At 47.4% G+C, this 13,347-nt stretch overlaps 2 long non-coding RNA genes across 5 annotated transcripts in view; both read left to right on the top strand.

Annotated features, from left to right (window-relative positions):
• LOC120384403 overlaps nucleotides 1-13,347 on the top strand; it is a 37,138-nt gene that overhangs the window by 1,183 nt on the left and 22,608 nt on the right. For 2 of the 3 annotated variants that reach the window (XR_005588857.1, XR_005588856.1), the window contains one exon: nucleotides 6,870-6,994. This is a non-coding gene — a long non-coding RNA (uncharacterized LOC120384403). Of the gene's footprint in view, nucleotides 1-6,777; nucleotides 6,995-13,347 lie in introns of those variants that run through there. The other variant, XR_005588855.1, reaches the window with a different exon arrangement.
• Nucleotides 8,552-9,575, top strand: LOC120384399. 2 transcript variants are annotated; one of them, XR_005588851.1, is made up of 3 exons: nucleotides 8,552-8,610; nucleotides 8,782-9,013; nucleotides 9,218-9,575. It is a non-coding gene; the product is annotated as an uncharacterized LOC120384399 (long non-coding RNA). The 2 variants fall into 2 exon arrangements; XR_005588850.1 differs by lacking the exon at nucleotides 8,552-8,610 and having other exon boundaries at nucleotides 8,619-9,013.

Raw genomic sequence — 13,347 nt, 5'->3', positions numbered from 1 at the left:
GGTTTTGCTGTGAGATATGAACAGACCAGGTGGCCATTCCTACCAGGGAGAAGTGAGGCTAAATGGCGTGGCTGTCCCGGGCAAGGAGGTAAGAAATACCAGTCTCCAAACATCCATGTGTACATGAAGTGGTGTGGATTTTGCTTTCAGGGAGAACAACTGTGGATGACCTTACTTGTCATGGGGAGAGTGTCAAAAGCAGACTCGGGACAAATCTGAATCAAGTCAGCAGACCATCAGACATGGAGGTAAGCATTTACGTTTCCCTGGTTGACAAATGAATCTGAGGCTAAAGCAAAACTTGCAGACCAAATAAAGAGGTCACGTTGCATCTCCAGATGGAAGGAGACCAGAGGGCTGTTGTGTTCTAGCAGAAATTAATGCAAATCCAACTAGCTGAACCAGGCATGTCAGTTGGTAAAGAAATGCACTTTTTTCCCGCTCTTAACATTCAAGTGGCAATGAATAGATTCCCACACTTTCAGATGAGAGCAATGCAGCCGATTTGAACGTTGAGGGTGTGAAAACTTCAGGAAGTTGCTAGAAGATCTAGGATATCTACAGAAAGGAAACAAGCAAAACTCATCAATGCTACCAAGAGGTAAGGAACTCACCTTAGAATGGAAAAATTGATGGATCTGGTTTCCCTTCAGGTGAAAGAAATGCAGCTGTCCGTCAGAAGTAGGAACAGTTTCTCTTGCTATCAAGAGGTAAGGAATGCACCTTCTCCTAGCAATGGAGTGGAAACTAACCAATCTGAGTGTACTTTCAGGTGAAGGGAAGTGAATCTATTCTTTGCTGTCAAAGGCAACAAGCAGTTTCATAAGTATAAAGCAAGATACATAACCAAAGCTTCTGAGGTTCAAGAAGTATTGACTGGTTCCAATCAAGAATAAGGAAACCACTTATACCTACTAGATTTTTAGCAGTACAGCTGATTGTATGGAGAGAAAGAGAGAAACCAATCCAGCAATTCATCACGCAGAAGGTGTGCATTTATACTCCCTGTTACAAAATGAATCCAATGACAATTCCTTTACATTTGTTGCCTGACAAAAATATGGTCTGTCAAACATTGATCTTTGCAGGAGGTCATATTTCGAGATGCAAGGATGACACATGGCTGTAGTTTACAGGAAGGAATTAGCGGATCCATCCTTTTAAGGAGGTAAGAAATGCAATACACCATTCCCATAATAGTCAATGGTTCTGGTCATCCTTTCAGGTGGAAGGAAGGTAACGGAGGAAATTTTCATCTCTCTAAAGAGCATGAGAAGTTGCTGTACTGAATAAAGCACTAAAAATGGGAGCTACCTGTTTAGATGAAAGGAAAGTAGTTGGTAATTCTAACCAAAGATGATGATCTTTGTTCCTTTTTCCTGCCCAGAGAAGGCCATTGGTTGTTCCTACAAGGATGGAACAGGGAAGTTATTTCAAAGAACAAGTGCAACTAACCAGAGTGTGAAGATGAGCATTGAGCCTGCTCTTCCATTTGCAGAGAGGAGTTGTCCAGCTGATTCTAGTTGTGCCTAATTGATCATTGTTGCTTCTTTTTCAGATGTCAAGAACTAAGTGGAACTGATCATTTCTATCAAGAGGTAAGGAACGCACCTCCTCACAGCACGGGGGCAGGACTTAAAGGCTCTGTTTCTATTTTCAGGTGAAATGAAGGTCTTACCATTCAAGGGAGGATGATAAGAGGCTGCTGAATTGAAGAAAAAAAGACAGGTAAGTATACCTGGCCAGAGGAAAGAAAAGCATCTTTTACTTTTACTTCTAGTACAGAAAAAGGCAAGCAGCCATTTATATGCTTCAGGTTTTACCCAGCGTAGCTGGCTGTACCGCTAAGAATCAAAGCCTTGCGATGGAACATGACTGACAAGTAGGTGAGCACTGAAAGGTCTCTAGAAGCCTAATGATCTGGATGCTAAGGAACCTTCTCCATTGATGATTCTTCATAGCTGCTAGTGAGTAATAATAAATAAATCTGTCAAACATTGATTGCAGGTTTTGCTGTGAGATATGAACAGACCAGATGGCCATTCCTACCAGGGAGAAGTGAGGCTAAGTGTCGTGGCTGTCCCGGGCAAGGAGGTAAGAAATACCAGTCTCCAAACATCCATGTGTACATGAAGTGGTGTGGATTTTGCTTTCAGGGAGAAAAACTGTGGATGACCTTACTTGTCATGGGGAGAGTGTCAAAAGCAGACTCGGGACAAATCTGAATCAAGTCAGCAGACCATCAGACATGGAGGTAAGCATTTACGTTTCCCTGGTTGACAAATGAATCTGAGGCTAAAGCGACACTTGCAGACCAAATAAAGAGGTCACGTTGCATCTCCAGATGGAAGGAGACCAGAGGGCTGTTGTGTTCTAGCAGAAATTAATGCAAATCCAACTAGCTGAACCAGGCATGTCAGTTGGTAAAAAAATGCACTTTTTTCCCCTCTCAACATTCAAGTGGCAATGAATAGATTCTCACACTTTCAGATGAGAGAAATGCAGCCGATTTGAACGTTGAGGGTGTGAAAACTTCAGGAAGTTGCTAGAAGATCTGGGATATCTACAGAAAGGAAACAAGCAAAACTCATCACTGCTACCAAGAGGTAAGGAACTCACCTTAGAATGGAAAAATTGATGGATCTGGTTTCCCTTCAGGTGAAAGAAATGCAGCTGTCCGTCAGAAGTAGGAACAGTTTCTCTTGCTATCAAGAGGTAAGGAATGCACCTTCTCCTAGCAATGGAGTGGAAACTAACCAATCTGAGTGTACTTTCAGGTGAAGGAAGTGAATCTATCCTTTGCTGTCAAAGGCTACAAGCAGTTTCATAAGAATAAAGCAACATACATAACCAAAGCTTCTGAGGTTCAAGAAGTATTGACTTTTTCCAATGAAGAAGAAGGAAACCACTTATACCTACTAGATTTTTAGCAGTACAGCTGATTGTATGGAGAGAAAGAGAGAAACCAATCCAGCAATTCATCACGCAGAAGGTGTGCATTTATACTCCCTGTTACAAAATGAATCCAATGACAATTCCTTTACATTTGTTGCCTGACAAAAATATGGTCTGTCAAACACTGATCTTTGCAGGAGGTCATATTTCGAGATGCAAGGATGACACATGGCTGTAGTTTACAGGAAGGAATTAGCGGATCCATCCTTTTAAGGAGGTAAGGAATGCAATACACCATTGCCATAATAGTCAATGGTTCTGGTCATCCTTTCAGGTGGAAGGAAGGTAACGGAGGAAATTTTCATCTCTCTAAAGAGCATGAGAAGTTGCTGTACTGAATAAAGCACTAAAAATGGGAGCTACCTGTTTAGATGAAAGGAAAGTAGTTGGTAATTCTAACCAAAGATGATGATCTTTGTTCCTTTTTCCTTCCCAGAGAAGGCCATTGGTTGTTCCTACAAGGATGGAACAGGGAAGTTATTTCAAAGAACAAGTGCAACTAACCAGAGTGTGAAGATGAGCATTGAGCCTGCTCTTCCATTTGCAGAGAGGAGTTGTCCAGCTGATTCTAGTTGTGCCTAATTGATCATTGTTGCTTCTTTTTCAGATGTCAAGAACTAAGTGGAACTGATCATTTCTATCAAGAGGTAAGGAACGCACCTCCTCACAGCACGGGGGCAGGACTTAAAGGCTCTGTTTCTATTTTCAGGTGAAATGAAGGTCTTACCATTCAAGGGAGGATGATAAGAGGCTGCTGAATTGAAGAAAAAAAGACAGGTAAGGATACCTGGCCAGAGGAAAGAAAAGCATCTTTTACTTTTACTTCTAGTTCAGAAAAAGGCAAGCAGCCATTTATATGCTTCAGGTTTTACCCAGCGTAGCTGGCTGTACCGCTAAGAATCAAAGCCTTGCGGTGGAACATGACTGACAAGTAGGTGAGCACTGAAAGGTCTCTAGAAGCCTAATGATCTGGATGCTAAGGAACCTTCTCCATTGATGACTCTTCATAGCTGCTAGTGAGTAATAATAAATAAATCTGTCAAACATTGATTGCAGGTTTTGCTGTGAGATATGAACAGACCAGGTGGCCATTCCTACCAGGGAGAAGTGAGGCTAAATGGCGTGGCTGTCCCGGGCAAGGAGGTAAGAAATACCAGTCTCCAAACATCCATGTGTACATGAAGTGGTGTGGATTTTGCTTTCAGGGAGAAAAACTGTGGATGACCTTACTTGTCATGGGGAGAGTGTCAAAAGCAGACTTGGGACAAATCTGAATCAAGTCAGCAGACCATCAGACATGGAGGTAAGCATTTACGTTTCCCTGGTTGACAAATGAATCTGAGGCTAAAGCAAAACTTGCAGACCAAATAAAGAGGTCACGTTGCATCTCCAGATGGAAGGAGACCAGAGGGCTGTTGTGTTCTAGCAGAAATTAATGCAAATCCAACTAGCTGAACCAGGCATGTCAGTTGGTAAAGAAATGCACTTTTTTCCCCTCTTAACATTCAAGTGGCAATGAATAGATTCCCACACTTTCAGATGAGAGAAATGCAGCCGATTTGAACGTTGAGGGTGTGAAAACTTCAGGAAGTTGCTAGAAGATCTGGGATATCTACAGAAAGGAAACAAGCAAAACTCATCACTGCTACCAAGAGGTAAGGAACTCACCTTAGAATGGAAAAATTGATGGATCTGGTTTCCCTTCAGGTAAAGAAATGCAGCTGTCCGTCAGAAGTAGGCACAGTTTCTCTTGCTATCAAGAGGTAAGGAATGCACCTTCTCCTAGCAATGGAGTGGAAACTAACCAATCTGAGTGTACTTTCAGGTGAAGGAAGTGAATCTATCCCTTGCTGTCAAAGGCTACAAGCAGTTTCATAAGAATAAAGCAAGATACATAACCAAAGCTTCTGAGGTTACAGAAGTATTGACTTGTTCCAATCAAGAAGAAGGAAACCACTTATACCTACCAGATTTTTAGCAGTACAGCTGATTGTATGGAGAGAAAGAGAGAAACCAATCCAGCAATTCATCACGCAGAAGGTGTGCATTTATACTCCCTGTTACAAAATGAATCCAATGACAATTCCTTTACATTTGTTGCCTGACAAAAATATGGTCTGTCAAACACTGATCTTTGCAGGAGGTCATATTTCGAGATGCAAGGATGACACATGGCTGTAGTTTACAGGAAGGAATTAGCGGATCCATCCTTTTAAGGAGGTAAGAAATGCAATACACCATTCCCATAATAGTCAATGGTTCTGGTCATACTTTCAGGTGGAAGGAAGGTAACGGAGGAAATTTTCATCTCTCTAAAGAGCATGAGAAGTTGCTGTACTGAATAAAGCACTAAAAATGGGAGCTACCTGTTTAGATGAAAGGAAAGTAGTTGGTAATTCTAACCAAAGATGATGATCTTTGTTCCTTTTTCCTTCCCAGAGAAGGCCATGGGTTGTTCCTACAAGGATGGAACAGGGAAGTTATTTCAAAGAACAAGTGCAACTAACCAGAGTGTGAAGATGAGCATTGAGCCTGCTCTTCCATTTGCAGAGAGGAGTTGTCCAGCTGATTCTAGTTGTGCCTAATTGATCATTGTTGCTTCTTTTCAGATGTCAAGAACTAAGTGGAACTGATCATTTCTATCAAGAGGTAAGGAACGCACCTCCTCACAGCACGGGGGCAGGACTTAAAGGCTCTGTTTCTATTTTCAGGTGAAATGAAGGTCTTACCATTCAAGGGAGGATGATAAGAGGCTGCTGAATTGAAGAAAAAAAGACAGGTAAGGATACCTGGCCAGAGGAAAGAAAAGCATCTTTTACTTTTACTTCTAGTACAGAAAAAGGCAAGCAGCCATTTATATGCTTCAGGTTTTACCCAGCGTAGCTGGCTGTACCGCTAAGAATCAAAGCCTTGCGGTGGAACATGACTGACAAGTAGGTGAGCACTGAAAGGTCTCTAGAAGCCTAATGATCTGGATGCTAAGGAACCTTCTCCACTGATGACTCTTCATAGCTGCTAGTGAGTAATAATAAATAAATCTGTCAAACATTGATTGCAGGTTTTGCTGTGAGATATGAACAGACCAGGTGGCCATTCCTACCAGGGAGAAGTGAGGCTAAATGGCGTGGCTGTCCCGGGCAAGGAGGTAAGAAATACCAGTCTCCAAACATCCATGTGTACATGAAGTGGTGTGGATTTTGCTTTCAGGGAGAAACTGTGGATGACCTTTCTTGTCATGGGGAGACTGTCAAAAGCAGACTCGGGACAAATCTGAATCAAGTCAGCAGACCATCAGACATGGAGGTAAGCATTTACGTTTCCCTGGTTGACAAATGAATCTGAGGCTAAAGCGACACTTGCAGACCAAATAAAGAGGTCATGTTGCATCTCCAGATGGAAGGAGACCAGAGGGCTGTTGTGTTCTAGCAGAAATTAATGCAAATCCAACTAGCTGAACCAGGCATGTCAGTTGGTAAAGAAATGCACTTTTTTTCCCCTCTTAACATTCAAGTGGCAATGAATAGATTCTCACACTTTCAGATGAGAGCAATGCAGCCGATTTGAACGTTGAGGGTGTGAAAACTTCAGGAAGTTGCTAGAAGATCTGGGATATCTACAGAAAGGAAACAAGCAAAACTCATCACTGCTACCAAGAGGTAAGGAACTCACCTTAGAATGGAAAAATTGATGGATCTGGTTTCCCTTCAGGTGAAAGAAATGCAGCTGTCCGTCAGAAGTAGGAACAGTTTCTCTTGCTATCAAGAGGTAAGGAATGCACCTTCTCCTAGCAATGGAGTGGAAACTAACCAATCTGAGTGTACTTTCAGGTGAAGGAAGTTAATCTATCCTTTGCTGTCAAAGGCTACAAGCAGTTTCATAAGAATAAAGCAAGATACATAACCAAAGCTTCTGAGGTTACAGAAGTATTGACTTGTTCCAATCAAGAAGGAAACCACTTCTACCTACTAGATTTTTAGCAGTACAGCTGATTGTATGGAGAGAAAGAGAGAAACCAATCCAGCAATTCATCACGCAGAAGGTGTGCATTTATACTCCCTGTTACAAAATGAATCCAATGACAATTCCTTTACATTTGTTGCCTGACAAAAATATGGTCTGTCAAACATTGATCTTTGCAGGAGGTCATATTTCGAGATGCAAGGATGACACATGGCTGTAGTTTACAGGAAGGAATTAGCGGATCCATCCTTTTAAGGAGGTAAGGAATGCAATACACCATTCCCATAATAGTCAATGGTTCTGGTCATCCTTTCAGGTGGAAGGAAGGTAACGGAGGAAATTTTCATCTCTCTAAAGAGCATGAGAAGTTGCTGTACTGAATAAAGCACTAAAAATGGGAGCTACCTGTTTAGATGAAAGGAAAGTAGTTGGTAATTCTAACCAAAGATGATGATCTTTGTTCCTTTTTCCTGCCCAGAGAAGGCCATTGGTTGTTCCTACAAGGATGGAACAGGGAAGTTATTTCAAAGAACAAGTGCAACTAACCAGAGTGTGAAGATGAGCATTGAGCCTGCTCTTCTTTTTGCAGAGAGGAGTTGTCCAGCTGATTCTAGTTGTGCCTAATTGATCATTGTTGCTTCTTTTTCAGATGTCAAGAACTAAGTGGAACTGATCATTTCTATCAAGAGGTAAGGAACGCACCTCCTCACAGCACGGGGGCAGGACTTAAAGGCTCTGTTTCTATTTTCAGGTGATATGAAGGTCTTACCATTCAAGGGAGGATGATAAGAGGCTGCTGAATTGAAGAAAAAAAGACAGGTAAGTATACCTGGCCAGAGGAAAGAAAAGCATCTTTTACTTTTACTTCTAGTACAGAAAAAGGCAAGCAGCCATTTATATGCTTCAGGTTTTACCCAGCGTAGCTGGCTGTACCGCTAAGAATCAAAGCCTTGCGGTGGAACATGACTGACAAGTAGGTGAGCACTGAAAGGTCTCTAGAAGCCTAATGATCTGGATGCTAAGGAACCTTCTCCATTGATGACTCTTCATAGCTGCTAGTGAGTAATAATAAATAAATCTGTCAAACATTGATTGCAGGTTTTGCTGTGAGATATGAACAGACCAGGTGGCCATTCCTACCAGGGAGAAGTGAGGCTAAATGGTGTGGCTGTCCCGGGCAAGGAGGTAAGAAATACCAGTCTCCAAACATCCATGTGTACATGAAGTGGTGTGGATTTTGCTTTCAGGGAGAAACTGTGGATGACCTTACTTGTCATGGGGAGAGTGTCAAAACAGACTCGGGACAAATCTGAATCAAGTCAACAGACCATCAGACATGGAGGTAAGCATTTACGTTTCCCTGGTTGACAAATGAATCTGAGGCTAAAGCGACACTTGCAGACCAAATAAAGAGGTCACGTTGCATCTCCAGATGGAAGGAGACCAGAGGGCTGTTGTGTTCTAGCAGAAATTAATGCAAATCCAACTAGCTGAACCAGGCATGTCAGTTGGTAAAGAAATGCACTTTTTTTCCCCTCTTAACATTCAAGTGGCAATGAATAGATTCTCACACTTTCAGATGAGAGCAATGCAGCCGATTTGAACGTTGAGGGTGTGAAAACTTCAGGAAGTTGCTAGAAGATCTGGGATATCTACAGAAAGGAAACAAGCAAAACTCATCACTGCTACCAAGAGGTAAGGAACTCACCTTAGAATGGAAAAATTGATGGATCTGGTTTCCCTTCAGGTGAAAGAAATGCAGCTGTCCGTCAGAAATAGGAACAGTTTCTCTTGCTATCAAGAGGTATGGAATGCACCTTCTCCTAGCACTGGAGTAGAAACTAACCAATCTGAGTGTATTTTCAGGTGAAGGGAAGTGAATCTATCCTTTCCTGTCAAAGGCAACAAGCAGTTTCATAAGAATAAAGCAAGATACATAACCAAAGCTTCTGAGGTTACAGAAGTATTGACTTGTTCCAATCAAGAATAAGGAAACCACTTATACCTACTAGATTTTTAACAGTACAGCTGATCGTATGGAGAGAAAGAGAGAAATAAAGCAACAGGATTGGCTCTTAGGAGCGGTAAGCAACATTTGGTAAGTCTAACAAATGAGCATAGCAATTTTGTAGTGCTGAATGTAATTTATGTTGTGCCAAAGGGTTTGTTACAGCTGATCAGACATCTCAGGAGCTAAGAGTATGTGAGGGGGATGGCAGATGTCAGGGGATTCATCTTTATTAGGGGGTGCTGAATCTGCTTGTCACTTGAGTGATATCAGTGGCTTTGGTTTTTCTTTCAGATGAAGGAAACAGGCAGCGTGGACAGTATTCAAGACACAATGTTTAAAAGTTGCTGCTGGGATGGAAGCAAAGAAGAAAGCCCTGGAGACGGGTTAGTGCTGGGACACAGGCACTATCCTGGAGGGGCCTGGGACAGGGTGTTTAACCATAGTGACCAGTGGGTCCTTTCCCCACTGTGGTCCTGGCTCGCATGCACAGGGTGAAACCGATCGCCATGTTTGGGGTCAGGAAGGAATTTTCCTCCAGGGCAGATTGGCCAGAGACCCTGGAGGTTTTTCGCCTTCCTCTGGGGCATCGAGCAGGGACCAGCCCTTAGGGCCATTTAGGAACAGACATAATAAAATCAATCAGAGAGAACTTGTCTCCCTTTGTTTTTTGAATTTTCTATAAACCCGTCCTGTGCCCCTCGGCCATGCCCATGGTCCCAGCCCCGCAGCGGGGCAGAGTCCCTCCCAGGTGCACTGCTCCCCCATCCGTGCCAGCATGGCCCCCATGTCACTGTCCCACTCCAGCAGGGACCCAGCACAGGAGAGATCAGCCCACCGTCCCAGAGAGGGAAAAGCCGTGTGCACGGCCCCCAGGGATGGGGAGGGGACATGGCCAGGTGCTCCGGTCGAGGGGAAAGCAGGAAGCCCAGCGGCACTGTCACCATGTTCCTCTTCCAGGATGCCCTGAGGGGCCAGGCCAAGGCCTTTGGTTGGCCACATCCAAGCGCTCTGCCCCGCTGCTCTGGTCGTAAGAGCCCCTCAAAGAGCAGCTCTGGAAGGGGCGGTCAATGAACCCAGAGCAACACTTCTATTGGCATGGTGGGGCCACCGCTCCCTGGGCACCTGAACTGGACTCACAGGCTAGCAGCGAATAGTCCCCCAGGGCGTTGTTGTGGGGTCTCAAACCTCTATAAACCCAGCTGCCTGAAAGCCATTGGGGCCTCATTCTCCCTGCAGGGAGACAGCATCTCCAAGGTGAAGACAATACAAGTGACTCGTACCTTGGGAAGGCAGTTTGGGGAGTATGCGATATCCTGTGCAAAGATACCACGTGAACTGGTGTCACTCACAAACAGTGGTGCAGGAGGGGTCCTAACACCAGAGAAGAGCAAAATGGGGAAGGCCGTGGTCCTGGTTTTGCAACTATCTCCTCATTTCAGCTTCTATTTGGCAAAATGAACCCAAACCAAGGGTAGTCGGGAGGAAGGTCAGATCAGGGTTTTATTTTCTTGTAACCCTTCCCCACCCCACCCCTGCCACGAGATCATAGAGAGGTGGAGGGATGGTTCCGGCCCATCTCAGCCTGGCCTGAACACTGCACCACGGTCTGTACACACCCTGCCTAGGAGGAGCTGGCTGCAGGGGTATAAAACCACCAGTTAAAACCCCAGATCCCAACATGTGACTGGTGATCACAGCCCCACCTATAACACAGTCTGCTCCCTGCCTTCATGGAGAGGGGAAGAGCTTAACTGTGCATCCGGCTTCCACACACACTGCATCCCCAAGCGTTAGCCAGGGTCAAACATCACCAAACACCAGAGAGGGGGGCTGATGGCACAAAGGAACAGGACAGACAGAGGCTGGGCACCCGCACTCCCACTGGTTCCAGAGGGAGGTGCAGGAGCTCAGCATGTGGCCAGTAAGACAGAGGGACAGAGACTCATGAGTCGGGAGAGTGATGGAGACCCCGGCTGGGGAGGGGAGATCAGACTGAAGGCAGCGTCTCTCACAACCTAGGGCTACATGAGACTCCTTCCAAAGAAGGAACAGGAACCGTCGCACGGCCAGGCTTCTCCCCAGCTTGCCAAGGGGCTCACTGCCACACCCAGGCTCTGACACAGTTTAGTCCCAAACTGGAACTAAGACAGTTTCTGAGCTCACTTTCTGCATCTCAGGGGACTCTGGCAGAGGCTTCCTGCCATTTCCTACCCCATCTTCCCCACAGCCCCTCTGTAGTGAGGCGGTGCGGCTCCACTCTGCCTCGGAGGAGGAAGAGCCCAGCCAGAGGCCAGAGTGGGCGGAGCTAGGGAACTCTGAACCCGCCCCTCAAAAGGTCAGGCGGCGACCCGGAACTATAAAGGCCGGCCCTCTGCACTCAGTAGGAACCCGGCCACTGGAGGGAACAGACGTCCCTAGGGGAGCCCGAGACTGGGAAGCTCCTGCAGCCCAAGGCGGCCGCCCAGACTGGGCGGAGCTACCCCGCGCCTGCTACTCGGAGGAGCTGCTGGAGCTGCCCCGGGCTCGCTACCCGGAGGAGCTGCCGGAGCTGCCTACCAACCCCTACCCCGACGAACCCATGCTCCTGGTCCCCCACCCCCCCCGAGGCCAAGCCAGGACCTGGGTAGGACCCGAGGCGGAGTACGGAAGTAGCCCGGGGGCAGCCGACCCCAGTCTGGCTGCAGCATTACCAGAGCCGATGTCAGTGTGTTGCGGCCAGGATCCCCACTGACTAAGCAGCGAGTTGTCAGCCGCTGCTAGGGCCCCGGGCTCGGACGCGCAGTGGAGTGGGGGCCTGCGCCCCCCCACCCAACTCCTCCTGGCTGCAGACTCCCCCCCTGCTGGGGAGGGAGAGAGATGGTTCCTGTTGCTCAGCCAGCCCTGGCCTGAGCACTCCTGACTCCTCAGTGTTTGTTGTTGCCCCGCCTTGACCCTGGTCCATAACACCCCATATTGCTCAGCCCGCAGCCCAGCCTGCCGGGGGCCCGCCTCTGACCCAGTGGTTCTGCCCACCGGAGATAGTCAACCCACTCACCAACCGGCCGACCACAAGGAGGACCAAGGAGGAGAGACGGGCCAGAGACTACCCCCCGACCTCCTGGTGTAGTGAGCTGGCGCCCTCGTCCCCTCTGCCCCCGAGAGAGGGTCCCGATGAACTCTGTGGTGCATGTGGTGGGTGGGGATCTGATCCTGACCCCTGTGGCTGGAGGGGGGGATCCACCCCCACCACCCAGTGGAGATGGAGCTTTTGTTTAAGCTGCTGACGGAGAGTCAGGAGCAGCAGCAGGCCGCCCAGCTACAGCAGCAGCAGAAGGCAGCTGCCCAGCTCCAACATCAGCAACAGCGGGACACCGCGCAACTCCAGCAGCAGCTTATTCAGCAGCTCGGAGCCCAGCTGCAACAGCTGGTGACAGCGTTACCACACCCCGTAGAACCACAGCCAGGGGATGAGGATGGGGCACCACGCCCTGCCGCCGCAGTGCGACTAACCAAGATGGGCCCCAACGATGACCCTGAGGCATTCCTGGTAATGTTTGAACAGGTGGCACTGGTCGCTGGGTGGCCCCAGGACCAATGGGCCACCCTTTTGGCCCCGTATCTCACTGGGACGGCCCAGACTACATACCGGGGGCTGGCGACAGAAGAGGCAAGGGAGTATAGCCGAGTAAAGGCCGTGATTTTGGATGCCTTAGATGTCAGCCCCAAGACTTTTCGGCAGCAGTTCCGGAGCCAGAGGTATCCCTCAGGCACCGAACCACGGCTGGTGGCCCAAGTCCTGAAGGAGGCGTGTAGGCGATGGCTACAGCTGGAGACGAGGCCTGCAGAGGAGGTCACGGAACAAGTCATTCTGGAACAGTTTGTGCACACCCTACCGGCTCGAGGATGGGCCTGGGTGCTCCGCCATCGGCCGGCAACATTAGCCGCGGCCGTCTTGCTGATGGAAGACTTTCTCGCGACTGAAACGCCCGTGGGGCCTGCTTTCCGACCTCAAAACCCCGGGCGCGAATGCTCTAATGTTGACAGAAAAGGGGACGCCCCGACCGGGCTGTGGAGCCTTGGCCGCGGGCAGGACGCCCTCCTGGGGTCTCAGTTCAGATGGCCGGATCCTGTCCCTCAGCCCGGACCGACGGGCATGCTCGGGTCTTAGCCCCTCCTAATTCTGGCCTTTTGTTTAAAAAGTTCGTAGTTGTTCATGTATTCTTTAGGCATTTCAGCTGCCACCTCTGCTAGAGCCTGGAATGGAACCCACAGTTCCTGAGGTCTTTGCTGTCAATTGATTGGCCTCTCCCTGGTTAGCCAATGATGTAATACCAGGCTCAGTTGTCTAGTCTTGCTGCATCCCAAGACTTTCAATGGCAAACCCTCCGAGACAACTGCAAACCATCGAAACCAGTTGGCAGTAAAAAAGGAACCTTGCAACA

This window comes from Mauremys reevesii, linkage group 16 (assembly GCF_016161935.1).
Source record: "Mauremys reevesii isolate NIE-2019 linkage group 16, ASM1616193v1, whole genome shotgun sequence".
Lineage (NCBI taxonomy): Eukaryota > Metazoa > Chordata > Testudines > Geoemydidae > Mauremys > Mauremys reevesii.
This window is presented reverse-complemented; position numbering and strand designations above follow the sequence as displayed.